At 39.3% G+C, this 14,389-nt stretch overlaps 1 pseudogene; it reads right to left on the reverse strand.

Moving 5' to 3' along the window:
- Positions 1 to 7,436: 7,436 nt before the first annotated feature.
- LOC149250236 (vacuolar protein sorting-associated protein 22 homolog 1-like) overlaps positions 7,437 to 14,389 on the reverse strand; it is a 49,729-nt pseudogene continuing 42,776 nt past the window's right edge.

Raw genomic sequence — 14,389 nt, forward strand, 5'->3', positions numbered from 1 at the left:
CATCCACCGCTTTCAACCTTTCTGGACATTCATCCAAGTGTCTTTGGTTCTTGAATGCTAAGTGAAACATGCACCATTTGGAAGAGTTAAGTAGACTGCAACAATAGATGGAACCTTCCACGACCAATGCTGTTGATTATGTCATCGAATTCATCATCCCTTCCTTCAACTAAGGCCATCGTTTAAGTCTTTTAAAATAATCCGTCAATAAATTCATTTGTCTCAAAAGAGAAACGCCAATAATTTGTCAATAAATTCATAATGTCACACTTCTTCAAAATAATTGTGACTGCAAGAAGACTTGTCATTGCCATACCGTGTAATAAACGGCTAATTACTCTCCTCGTCTCAACCTGAAATATATCTTTCCATATGTCTGTCTGGTCGCACATGGGTTCCTCGTATTTGATCAAGCTAGATGAGGTATATGGCTTTGCCTTGGGCATTGGTTTGAAGCTTTACTTTTCTTTTTTACCTTTGCACTTTTACATAACACTACGTAGGTTCTTTCTCCACACTATCTACTCGTATATATATATATATAAAAAACATTGTACTACATTCATTATCGGTGAATGCAATAAGTAACCCAGTTGTCTATAATGCGATTTTTTGGAAACTTTTCTGGTGGGTTTTTCCGGTCGAAATCCGGCATCTATTTAGTGGAATCGCATGTTTGATAGCTAGTTTCTGCACAATCAAAGTGTCCCAGGGGTTTTTCAGGGTGCTGAATCTAAATATGCAGTTAAAAAACCATTTTAAATAATACAAATCAAGGTTTAACCTCAATTTCTTCCACCGGATTCCGTCACAGAAATCTCCAAAAAATCGCATTATAGACAACTCCATAAGTAACTAATATTTCAGCCACATTAAGACTCTAAGTCGACAATGGTGAGATCTTTTGGTGCTCGAAGGGTCTTCGACTTGGATGTTTATATGGCATATGGGAGTGCATTATTATGATAACATAATTAGTATATGTCCCTTCAATTTTTAATATGTGAATTCCAAAGATAATAACTCAACTCGAGTACAATATAAACTTGTTATTCAATGGTCCACACATACTTCAATAACAATGAATAGCGGGCTAAGGGGATCGTAAGAATGTGAACTCCAAAGATAATAACTCAACTCGAGCACAATATAAACTTGTTATTCAATGGTCCACACATACTTCAATAACAATGAATAGTGGGCTAAGGGGATCATAAGAGCCTTAGGGTAGTGGAGGGAAGAATCAAAATAAAATATTTTTTATAGCATAAGTTATGGTATTTAAAGCTCCAATATGTAATATTTTAAAAAGTATTTAAAGCTCCAACGAGAGGGGAATATGTAATATTTTATTTTAAAAGTAGGAGTATGGTTTTCTCTTTGGATTTTGTGAACTCCAAAGATAATAACTCAACTTGAGTACAATATAAACTTGTTATTCAATGGTCTACAGATACTTCAATAGCCTTAGGGTAGTGGAGGGAATAATCAAAATAAAATATTTTTCATAACATAAGTTATGGTATTTAAAGTTGTAACAAGAGGGGAATATGTAATATTTTCTTTTAAAAGTAGGAGTATGGTCCCCCCTTGGATTTTGGATGAAGGGAGGGGAATTTTCATTTTTATTTCATTTTTTGAAGGTTCAAAAGATGAATTACGCTATTATTACAGAAATGGAGCCGAGGATAGGAAGACACCCGCAATGGTTTGTGGAACTTTTCAATTGTTGATGTGACTCCATAGAGTTGTTTGCATCATGCAAACTAGAACTCAGAAAAACCCTAGTGATACTAAGAAACTGAGGAGGGGCAAAGCCAAGAATTTAGAGGGGATGAAGGAAGTGGGACAAAGTATGAAATGCCAGAGATGAGAACAAGAAGTCATAAGTGCGGAAAAATACAAGTCTTCAAGGGGTTAGACAAGGAAAGCCAATTTACTCAAAAGAAAGAAGGGGGAGGCAAAGAAAACAACTATTTTGATTGGAATTGCTTTCGACCGAGAGCCTTTAATGAGGAGATCAAATTAAGCTCCAACTAGATCTATAAGGATGAGCACAAGAGGCTTTTAACGTTTTGTTGTGTTCCTTGTTCTCATAAAAAAAAATTGTACGTTAGTGATAATCTATGCAAAAATATATCTTTCTTATCATCATTGACTGATTTAAACTCAACTGAAGATCACCCTTCTTGATAGCAGTAGGGAATGTGAATGAGGAGCAGGAAAGTTGATCAATGATTAGTGGCATAAGGCAACATCGAACTAGAAGAAGAAAAAAAAAAGTGACAATAAATGCAGCATAAGCAAGCAAAATAAACATGCGATGAAAACAAGGCTAAGCTAGAAAGGAATAAAGCTCACAATTGCATATTAGAGACAAAACTCGAAATGATGGTGAAAGCAAACAAAAACAAGTAAAAGCAAGTAAATTTTTTTGTGCTTTTTACATTTTATGATTTTTTTATTTTTATTTTAGGACATCTTATTTATGTAGAAGATTTAATATTCAAGACTTCTTTGTGATCATACAAGATGAAATTGAGTGTAGAGGAAAGCTTCTTGAATCTTACATGCAAGATTTGTGATTTGTAGGATGACAATCAGGCAAGGATGAGTGTCATGCCAACCAACAAGTGTGAGTGGCAAGAACAATGGCTTAACAAAAAGTAAGAAGTATTATTGGCCACACCTAATAGCATACCAACCAAAAACTATGTGTTTACAATCACAAACTATACTAATGAGATAGAAAGGCTCATGTGCAACAAGCTCAAAGCTCATATCAAGAGGTCTATCAATGCGGTCTTGGTCATAATTTTCCTCACAAACCAAAGGGGGGATGAATGCATGACATGTTTCATACTTAAAATGTTTCACATTCAACTGAATGAGCTAAAGAAGCATCCCTAGAACTAAGAACAAAATATTTCTTCTCAATTTAATTAAAGAATGTCTTGTCATCTATATCAAGAGAGCAAGAGGTATTTGCAATATTTAAAGAGGATACTTCTCCTTTGATTTCATTATAGAACAATTCATCAGCCTCCATGTCATGACATGGGTTTCATCACCAAGGCTCAACTATTCACAAGCAAGGACTTCTTGAGGGGAGGGTACATTGAGAACTATATCATTTTCTATATCATGAAAACATTCTTGACAATCAAAGTTCAACCCATATTAATCATATTTGTCATTAATAACATTGTCATAGGGATAAATAAGGTTAAAACTAACTTTAGGGTTGAACTCATCATCACATATACGAGGTTTAGGGTCTTCTTGAAAGAACAAGTCATCAATTGATAAACATGACATAGGGTTTCTGGTTCAGTCAAGCAAGGATAAGGAACAACCTCTTCACATGAATTAGGAGTCACAATTTCAAAACCTCTATACTCCTACCCATAGAAAGAGACATGGTTTTCCTTTTCTAACATATATTTCCTCATGGCCTTGGAGAGAATTTGGCAAGTTGAAGGATCATGGGTACTCTCACAAAAACTACACCAAAAGTCAAAATGCAAAAAGTGAGGAAAATCACTGATGAATTTATCAAAAAGATCAGGATATTAGGGCTGCAATCTTCTGCCTCTCCGAAGATCATAAGGCGAAACAAGTGGGAGGCAGTATGAAGGTCATAAACTCATGTTGACTGACAAAGATCAAAGAATTTGTTAACATGGTCATGGGAAGACTCGGATGGAAGACCAACAAAGATAGGGAAAATATGTCAAGGTAAGGATTTCACCAAAGATTAGAATGATTTTCACATGCTTTATAAAATTACAAACTAAGGAGAACAAACTAAATCACTCGCTAGTATGGTCATTGATGTTTTATAGGGTTAAGTGCCTATCTGGCACTACATCAACATCTTGAACTTCTCGGCGACTAACAAGAAGTAACCGGAACGTTATCCCAGTGTTTGTAGTCGTGCAAGTAGGCATTGAAACCACGCCAAGAATAGTGTAATTCAACCCTCTCGCTTGTCAAGGAATTGTAGCTGACAAGTAAGAGTTGTACAACTCGCAACCTTAACAAAAGAAACAAAATACTAACTAATTATGCCAACCCCAAACACCAAACTATTTACAAAAGCAACAAACTAATCAGTGCTCTAGGCTTTTAACCTTAGAGTACTAAAGAGCCTCAAGTGCATTTAATTTAGAAATTGAAGAAAGTAAATTGAGCATAATATCCTTTACGCAAGAACAATTTAAAGCATTATACCTCCTCCTACATAAAAGTCAAATATTCAAATGCTTAATGATTGATTTGATAAGTGGAGGTATATTTAAGTATTAATTATTTCTTTTATGATATAGTTTGATTGTGGTTTACGTGTATTTATATTATGGAATTAAAACCTTAATCAATTATACTAGGTATGTGTTCAAGTTGTTAGTTAATGAGATTCTTTTAACAATAATTAAACATTAAGACATTATGGCCAATAAAAGGTTATTAAAGTTAAAAATAAGTAAAAATATGTTTAAAAAAAAGTAAAACCAAATGAAAAATATGGCTAACTAAATGGAAACTAAAACAAAATAAAATAAAACATCATACCACACTTAAGAGTTAAGGTTAATAAATTATTTACATGAACTATGGTTAGCATAAAAGAAAGTAAAATGAAGTGGACAATATGAGTTAAACGTATATAATGCATAATTTACAACAATAAAATAAAGTGAAATAACACATATTTACAAATAAAATTAAAAATAAATTATGAACATAATTAAAGGACATAAGTCCCCCCGACTGGGATGCGAGTGGGAAAATGTCCATCAAATCAACCTGTAATGGGAGGTGTGTGGATCCCAAGGGGCCTCTACGCCACCCTCCACATGCACAAAGCACATGGAGGGGTGGCAAATTGCATGCTAACATTCAATGCAAGGTTGGATGGTGTTGATAATAGGAAAACGCGACAAGCTCCCAACCTTCCCGTTAGTGAAATTGGTAGTTATTCTATTTGTATTGTGTTTTTGCACTATAGTGGAGTTGAGCAGTTTGGCAAGTTGTTGAGGAAATCTATGGTGATTGTTCGAAGGGCTCGGGTCCTCCTGTAGTGGGTTCAGGTTGCTGGTTTCGGGTATGTCTTTCGCCTTTTCATATATCTCTTTATCATGGTTCATCTTTATTGTTTGCGGGGTTCATGGAAGAAGGGATGCGCAATGAATGGAATGGTATGGCAGAGGTCTTCCTAGGAGGGTTATGTTGTTGCTGATTTGTTTGAAGGTTGTTTGGTTTTCTATATCCCTGTGTTAGTATTCTTTGGATTTTTTCTTGCTCACATGGGCATGTTGATGATAAGGCCCATAGGCCACCCCTGGTTTCTCTGGTTATGTAGTGGAATATCCTTTTATGTTTTTCTTTGGTTGTATGTGGTTGTGTCCCTGAATTCTTACGGTCTCGGCCCAGTAACGGTGAGATTCATCATACCCTCCATTGGTCTGTGTTCTGGTGGACTTATGGTTATGAACCTTGGGACTATTCATGTTTTTAGGGACCTGGGTTGCACTAAGAGATACCGACAGTTTTTGTATGGGTCGTGGTTCTTACACTTGTTCACCCTGACAGGTTCCCCGACTAGGTGCGAACCTTGGAAGCTCTCGGCTCTTGGGTTTTGGCTCGCTCGGGGTTGGTTTTTTGTTCTCACTCCGATTGGTTTCTATCTATTGTGTCGGTCCCCTGTCACAAGCACTATGGCTCGCGCTGCATCTAGGAGAGGGAAGACCATCAGGCTAAATCAGAAAATTCTCCCAGTACTTCTACTGGAAAAACCCGCGGATGAAAGTCCAACTACAGGATCATAGATGAAGCCGCCATTGCATATCATGCGGGTTCAACCCCAGTTCGTCAGCTTATAGCCCAATGGGAAGAGGATTTAAATAAGCAAGCCAAGTTTCAGGATATTGATGTGGAGGAATGGAAGACCCTGGTGCCTGATCCTGGGCACTCTCGGGGTTGCACCTCTCAGTACAAACAGACAGTTCACTTATATTGGTTGATGAAGAGCCTTTTGGGCAAAGCCCTGGAGCACATTCCCTCAAGCTCAGCCACGACAACTTAGACTTTTCCAGATTATAGCCAGGAATTTCAGCAAATCAAATTCTAGTTGCAGAAGAAAAATGGACGTCTTAGTTGTATTGAACAACACATCCCTTGCATTCCTCATTTTGAACTTCCCGGGTCAAGTGCAAAGGACCCGACCCTAGTTGACTCAGCTGATGATGAGTAATCTTGTAGACCGCCTTGTTTTGACTTTTTAGTATATGCAACAATTTTTGTCTTTTCAATACTTTTAATATGTTTATAGATATTTAGATGTTATGCAATACAAAGATAGTCAAACCTTTTTAGCATAACTGGATAAACTCATTCTATTTTGTTTTTAGATGCCTTATCATGCTGTTAGGTGGTCAACAGACCTGGTTTCCCTCAGGGAAGGTTGAGGCCACCTAACCATTGAACATCTGGATGTAACCTGCTTTCTGTTGAAAGATAATGAAAAAGAAAGGTCTTACCAAGCTTACGAAATAAAAATAAAAATTGAAGGACATAAGTCCAAATTCCAGGAAAATCATTGAAGCAGGATATGACCAACAAAGGAAACATTTTGTATTATGCTTTCAACAGTTAAGTACATCTCTAACAATATGCAATATCGGTGAGAATGAGAAGGTGACACATAGTCGAATTTAAATTAATCAACAACAAACATGAAGATCGTATCCCACAAAATTGTCACTTGGTCAATACAAAGTTTAATGATAAAAATAATGGAGGAGATGCAAAATAATGATCTTTACCTTTGCCCGGCTATTAACCAATAGAGTTATGCATTCACATTCTAGGAAGACACTCGAAAGAGGCAACCTACAATTTAGCAATGACGTCATACAAGCAGAGATCAATTGCATGGAGAAGGAACTAGAAATAAAAGAAAGAAACATCACTGGTTGGTCATGCTCTCACTCACAACATGGTCAACATCTAGGTATGAAAATGAGGGAATCCCTTTCTTCAAAGTAGCTACTTGCTTTTATAGATATCCTATGGTTTATGGATGGGTTCGATCTTGTTTGTATGACCATAAGATGAGTTCTGGTTGGTTGCATTTCTTTTGTTTGTTTGGGAATTGTCTCAAACTAAATCAAAATTTCCTTAAAAATTCATTATTTGGTGCATGTATATTTGTCCCATATGCACTTTATGAATAAAATGTTTATTTGTTTAATTTACTAAATTTTTTTACTTTGCTCTTATTAACAATTGGGCTACCACTCCGTGTGTAATAATAAGAACTCCATCAAAGGGAATTTAAAGAAGTGAGCCAAACATTATCTCGAAAGCCCGAAGTCATCTAACTTATGTCCATAATTTTTGAAAGTTAGATCCTTTGATCATGATTATTATGATTGCTAGTGAATTGAAGAAAAGTCTAAACCATCATGATAGCCATTGTCTAACATCGCGAGGCCTTCCTTTAGGAGAATTTCAAGAGCATCAACAACATGACCTGATGACCAAGATAGTGTCCTCTCAACCTCCTCAGCCATGACATAACCTTGAACCATCATTATTAAAAATAGTAGGAACAACAAAAATTCAAACACAAACTATTATTGACATTAGTTTCTATTTTGCAAGAAGGAAACATGTGAGCGTGATTGTATTTGTGTACTTATCTATGAGAAGATATAAATGTAATATATATATATATATATATATAATTAAAAAAATTCCATTGTTTTTTTTTTTTTTTTTAACAAAATCGGCTGCTAGATGTATTCAAAAAAGGAAGGGGAGACTAAGCTCCGGTGTTACAATGGAAGAGCTCATAGTATGAGCTTGCAGCTGAATTACATTGAGACATTCCGCTGGAATGATTTTATATTCCGTTTGAAAGATTCTAGCACAAGTGTAGATTCTGATAAATTGAGACAAAAGCAAACTGACTTTACAATACACCTAGTCTATACTTATGTGACTGATCTGTTGAGCAATGGAATCCTCCGGGTGGCTGTCAGCTTCTGCAACCTTTATACTAGAGGAAATGGTACTTGGGGTGTTGAGCTTGTCCATCATATACTTGAGAATATCAACAGACTCCTGAATGTGCGCACAGGTATTTGTTAGAGCATTGAATTGCTCCTGCAGAGAAGAGATGCGATGAAGGAAGAGGTTGAGATCGGCCTCATATTTGGCTGTGATAATCCTTGTAGCAGCATCGATTTTTTCGTCCAGGAGATGTTGATGCGTTCTGACTTGTTCAAGTTCAGCTTATAAATCACGACAATGAAGGCAATCTTCACTGTGATCCATCCAAAGAGCTTCAAAATTGGCCTGGAGCGACACTGGAAGAGGGCTCTCACAAGCTGTTGCGGTGACACTGGGAACCCAAAGGAGGGTCAGAATAGCAGGGGAGAGAGTTGAAAGAAATCTCTGTGACTCGGAAACAGATCTGAAGGAAATATCAGACTTTAATTCAGGGGCTAAAACTGGGCGAAAGGAAGCATGAATGTGCAAAACAGAAATGCGGTGAGGCGAAAAGGCGATCCTTATCAAAGCGGAGAGGAGGGATCGGGCATTAGGGAGCCTGAGAAAAGAAGCGTAACCATTAATAGAGATCGTAAGCCGACTGTTAACCACTGAAACGAGAGCAAAGGGGTCAACGAACATGAAGATGGGGGCTTGCGGGTGAAGGGGAGGCTTCCTGGAATAAATAACCGGCGGGCAGAGACCTATGAAGTACCGGATCACGTGAAAGAGGCATGGGCGATCACGGATTTCACAGGAATAGCTTAGATTCAGAGGAACAACAAAATCTGCAATGAGATACAGAGGGATTTTCGGCGGCTTGCGACAGAATGCATCGGGTTTACTGTGGATTTGATCAGGGTACTTTTTTGCAGAAACGCGGATCATTTGATATAAACAACTTAAAACAATCATGGAAATCAAGGGATGAAATGGTGTAGGTCCTCATTGTTGTAGAGAATGCTTCCTTTGGGCCGAGAGCAAGCTTGACTGGCCCTTTTGTCAGCTTCTCGATTAATGGATCGAAGGATGTGATAGAAATGGAACTCCTGATCATGAGATATCAAGACTTTGCATCTACTGATGGTTTGCTGCAAGAAAATGTTGGAAGCTTGCTGCCTGCTGTTCATTAAATTAATAATGATGGCAGAGTCGCCAAAGATGAGGGCTTTTTTGATTCCCTGGGCCTGTAACTGAAGAATGCCTTGATAGAGGGCCAGAGCTTCGGCCCTGTTATTTGAGAGGATTCCCAATCCCCATTCAAAGGAGACTAAGGGTTCACCAGAAGGGTTGTAGATAATGCCCCCTGCTCCCGCAGCTCCCGGGTTTGATTTAGAAGCTCCGTCAAAAAATAAGGAGTGGGAGTTACTTGAGCGAAGCCAATTGCTGAAGTCGTCCTGCTTTAAGCGAATTTTCCAACTGTGACTGTTAGCTTTGCCCAGATTGCTGCAAACTTTCATTGTTGGTGGGATACTGATCTTGTCAATTAGATTTCTTATAAAGTCTCTTTCCTCAGCCCATAGACTAGTGATGTCAATTTTTTTGGTAATCTTAGAAGCAATAGTTTCGATCGCCAGACTTTTTGCCTTGATATAAAGATGCCTGATCAAAGTCTCTTTGTCTCTAAATATCATGTTGTTCCGAGCAATCCAGATCCTCCATAAAAGAGCAAATGGGAGGGCGTCCCACACTCTCTTAGCTGGATTATGTTTCATGGATTGCCAGGGGTAATTTCTTTTCCAATTATTTAGAGCTTCGCCAATGGAATGTTGAGGATTCCAGATGGGAGGCGCGGAAGGATTGATGTTGTTCCAGCATGAGACTGCGAAAGGACATGAGATAAAAAGATGCTGTATAGACTCCTCTGCTTCTTTGCAATTAGGGCATCTGGAGGGTCCAACAATACCTCTTTTTTTGAGGTTCTCTGCAGTGAGAGTTTTTTCTTTCAAGAGGATCCACATGAAGAATTTAACCTTAGGAATTGCTTCTGCTTTCTTTAAAGTCTTCCAGTGTATCCATGCTGGCGTTGGGTGTTCCTTGCTGTTTAAGTAATCATAGCCTGCTTTAATTGAGTAACTGGTTCCTGTAGGGTCCCATCTAAATTCATCCTTGTCGTTTTTAAAGGTGGGAGCAATGTTGTGCAGATGTTTGCAAAAATTGTCAAAGCTGCCTTTGAGGCGTTGAGGGATGGGAGGAAATTTCCATCGCATCCAAGCATGGGTTATTGCATCCCATTGAGAGATTTGGTCTAAATTACATATACCTTTACTTTGGAGAAAGAGAATTATTGAATCCATACTTGGGAGGCTGTTGATTGGTGGGTTTCCCATGATTTTATCAGTGCCGATGTTGACTTTCATACCTCCTTTAGGCACCTTGGAAACATTTTGCGCCATGAATGTGATGGCTTTTTTACAAAGCTTCCAAATCTTTGTGCAGTTTCTGTTGGGAATCTCAGCCGTAAGCAGATGCTGCCTTGGTTGATTGAGGTATTTTGCCTCCAAGACTTTTTTCCACCAGGCTGTTTGGTTTTCCATGAGTCTCCATATCAACTTTCCACCAAAGGCTAAATTCATGAGAGTTGGAGATCTAATGCCAAGGCCTCCTTTCTCTTGGTTTTGGGTGACTTGTTTCCATCCCACCAGGTTGAATTTTTTCTTCTCATTCTTCCCTCCCTGCCAGAGAAAGAATCTGAGAACACTGTCCATTTTGCGAAGAAAGGAAGCTGGAGCTTGAGCCAGGGAAAATTGATAAAGGGGAAGAGAGGAAAGGCCCGATTTGAGGAGCACCAGCCGCCCAGCTAGATTGAGCCAAGAAGTTCCCCACTTCTGAACTTTTCTTTTCATTTTGTCTAAAGTTGATTCCCAAACATCTGCCCTTGCATTCCCTATACTCACCGGCATTCCCAGGTAGCTGAAATAGTCCCAATTTAGCTTACAAGGGACACCAAAAATGTTAGCAATACTTTGAATCGTTTGAGCTGAAGCATTCCATCCGTAAATATAGCTTTTGAGATGGTTAATCTGGCCCCCTGAGTATCTCATGAATTTATCTAGCAAGGATTTGAATCTTCGAGCTATCATTGTGGTCGCCCCACCCAGCAGCAAAGTATCGTCAGCGAATTGGGAATGGTTGATGTTTTTTATGCCATCTTCAAATTTAATACCAGTGATGAGGCCTGCCTGCCTCTTATGGTCAAGCGCACAACTGAATGATTCTGCCATTAAGATAAAGAGGTAAGGAGATAAGGGGCAGCCTTGTCTTAATCCTCTTGAGGATCGAAAGGAGGGTCCAGGTCTACCGTTGATAAGGGGAGCAATCCAAGGGCCAGAGATACAGGCTCTTATGATATCAAGAAAGAAGGGAGAGAAGCCCATTTTCTGGAGAACCGCAAAAAGGAAAGAGTGCCTTACCCTGTCAAAGGCATTGGCCAAGTCTAATTTCAAAATAAAGCCCTTTTCATTCCTTGAATGGCTTCCTGGACCAAGAGAATAGAGTCTGAGATTTGTCTGTTAGCCATAAAGCCTCCTTGGTTTTCAGAAATTAACATCGGTAAGAGAGGTTTGAGACGGGAGGCAAGGATTTTTGTGAAGATTTTGTAGGAAGAGTTGCATAATGATATTGGCCTGAAGCGGGAGAAGTTGGAAGGGCGGTTCTCCTTTGGAATGAGGGCCAGGTGTGTAGAGTTTGTATAACCTCCTATTTTGCCTTTCCTCTGAATCCATTTGAAGTATTTAATGAGATCCTTTTTTATCAAATCCCAATATTCTCTATAAAAACATATTGGGAAACCGTCCGGTCCAGGTGCCTTGTTAGGCTGAAGGCTCCAAATTGCTTCCTTAATTTCTTCCTCTTTTATCTCTTCTGTCAAATTTTTATTTAAATCTGCTGTGACTTTGGTTGGAAAATGCTGCAAGAGGTCATCAAAGAGTTCTTCCTCCCCTGTTTCAGTTAAGAGCTCCTTGAAATGGTCTGAGGCAACCCCTTTGATATCTGTTTGGTTAGTGTGTTGGGTCCCTGCATTGTCTATGATGACTGTTATGTTGTTTTTGATTTGCCGAGCAGTGGCTTGCTTATGAAAGAAGGAGGTATTCTTATCTCCGCTTTTCAACCAGGTTTGCCTAGATTTTATACGCCATTTTTCTTCCTCCTCTCTTTTGATGCTGCATAATTGATTGTATAGATTTTCTTCTTGAGTCTTTTCATTCTGATGGTACTCTTGATTTTCTATTGCACATTGAAGGTCTTCAATTTTGGATTTCAGCTCTCGTTTTTTTTCCTCTGGTTCATTATACTGCGTTTTGGCCCAATTTTTGAGCGCTTTTTTCACATTTTTTAATTTGTTCTCCCATATAAAGCCTGGAGATCCTTCAACATGTTGACCCCAGGTTTGCTGGATAATATTTTTGGCTGCTTGATAATCGCTCCATATATGATTGTATTTGAATGGAAGAGGCCCAAGAGGGCAATGCATATCCATGGCTAAAGTAATTGGATAGTGATCTGAGACCGCAAAGGGAAAAATGGAGGCGTTGACAACTGAGTAAGAGGAAAGAAAGGAGATATTAACCAGAAACTGATCCAGTCTCTCCATTATATTGCTGCTACCCAATCTGCGATTACTCCAGGTGTATTTTCGGTTTTTTGGAATGATGTCGATCAGATCACCATTTTGCATTATGTTTTCCAGCTGATTTCTAAATGGGTCTGGCGTAAAGCTTCCCCCACGCTTTTCATTGGCATGTAAAATTAAATTGAAATCGCCTCCTAAGATGATGTTGCTGTTGTCTTCTTCCATTATGTTCTTGCTGAGAGCATCCCAGCAAACTTCTTTGTCCCTGTAATGATTAGGGGCGTAAACATTAAAAATCACAATCTGCTGTTTGCTCATGTTGTTCCTCAACACTGTCTTTATCCAATGCTGTTCTATTAGTTCAGCTTCACTGTTCCACTCTTCCTGGCTCCAAATGGTAGTAATCCCGCCAGAGGCCCCTCTAGCTTCACATGTACATCCTTTATAACGCTTATGACGGTCAATGATCTTGTTGATTTCTGACTCTCTCTGTTTTGTTTCCTGTAATAAGATAATGGATGGTTGCTCTTGATTTATAAGATCCTTTAGGGCGTTGGTTTTGGAGGGGTGCCCGAGTCCCCTGCTGTTCCATGAAAGAATTTTAATCATTTCAAAACTGTGATTCGAGGAGGTGCTCTCCCTCCCTTATCTTTGCTTGTTGTTTCTTTATCTTTTGTTCCCTGTATGTAAGATTCTATAGGATTCTGGAGTCCTAGAGCTATGTCTTTTTGTGCGTTCTCATCCCTGTGCTGTTTGGAAGTCTTTCTTCCCGGCTTCTTTTGACCATCTAGAGAGGACCCCTGATCCTTGGAGTTGCTACGAGTGATTCTAGGAGGGAGTGGATCTGATGATAGGTAGGAGGGAATGATCATGGAATGGGGGGAAGAGGGGGGCTCAGAATGATTCAAAGGAGCAGGGTCATCTTCGGGGAGGGAAAGGACGTGGAAGGGGTTGGAGGAGGGAGAAGAAGGAAGAGGGTTCAACTGGAGGTCAGAAGATTGAGGCGGATGAGGGGAAGAAGGAAGAGGGGACGAGGGCGGGGTGGAGGGATTATGAGAGGGGGATTATGAGAGGTGGGAGGGAGATGAATGGAAGGTCCAGCTTCATTGGGTAGTTTGTGGCCAGGGGTTATTTTTTTTCCTTTTGACCACTTCACATTGCTCTTCTTGCGTATTATTATCAACATTAGAAAGCTTAGTGCAACGGTTAGCAAAATGACTGTACTCGTGACATACCTTACACTTGAAAGGGATCTGCTCATAGTCGAGTTGCTGAATTGTCGACTAGTCGTCAACTTTGAGCTTGATGGCTTCTGGAAGACCTTTACCCAGATCAACCTCGACACATATACGGGCACATGCCTGCATATTATCTCTTGGCTCGCTCCGATCAATGTATTTTCCGACCGCATTTCCAATGGCACGCACTGACTCATCTCCCCAACAATGCAATGGGAGGTGAGGGAGACGAACCCAAACAGGAACCGCATTAGGGATATCTAGCTCCGGGTCGAAGTCCGGCGTCCATTTGTTTAAGTACAAACCTCTGGAATCCATGAAGTAAGGGCCATTGCGGAATATCAAATCCTTGTCTTCCTTTGTCTCAAAATGAAAAGTGAAGTATCCCTTCTCGCAAAATCTGATAGAAATTTTCCCTTGAATTTTATCTGTCCAATTCCTTTCCACCCACCTCTGAACAGTTTTTGGTGAGGGCCAAAGACCTGTAAGTTTCCCTATCAGTCCTTTTTCCGCCAGAGCAAGA

Source organism: Pinus tabuliformis, chromosome 7, assembly GCF_031772625.1.
Source record: "Pinus tabuliformis cultivar Carrire ecotype Pingquan chromosome 7, CPIR1, whole genome shotgun sequence".
NCBI lineage: Eukaryota > Viridiplantae > Streptophyta > Pinopsida > Pinales > Pinaceae > Pinus > Pinus tabuliformis.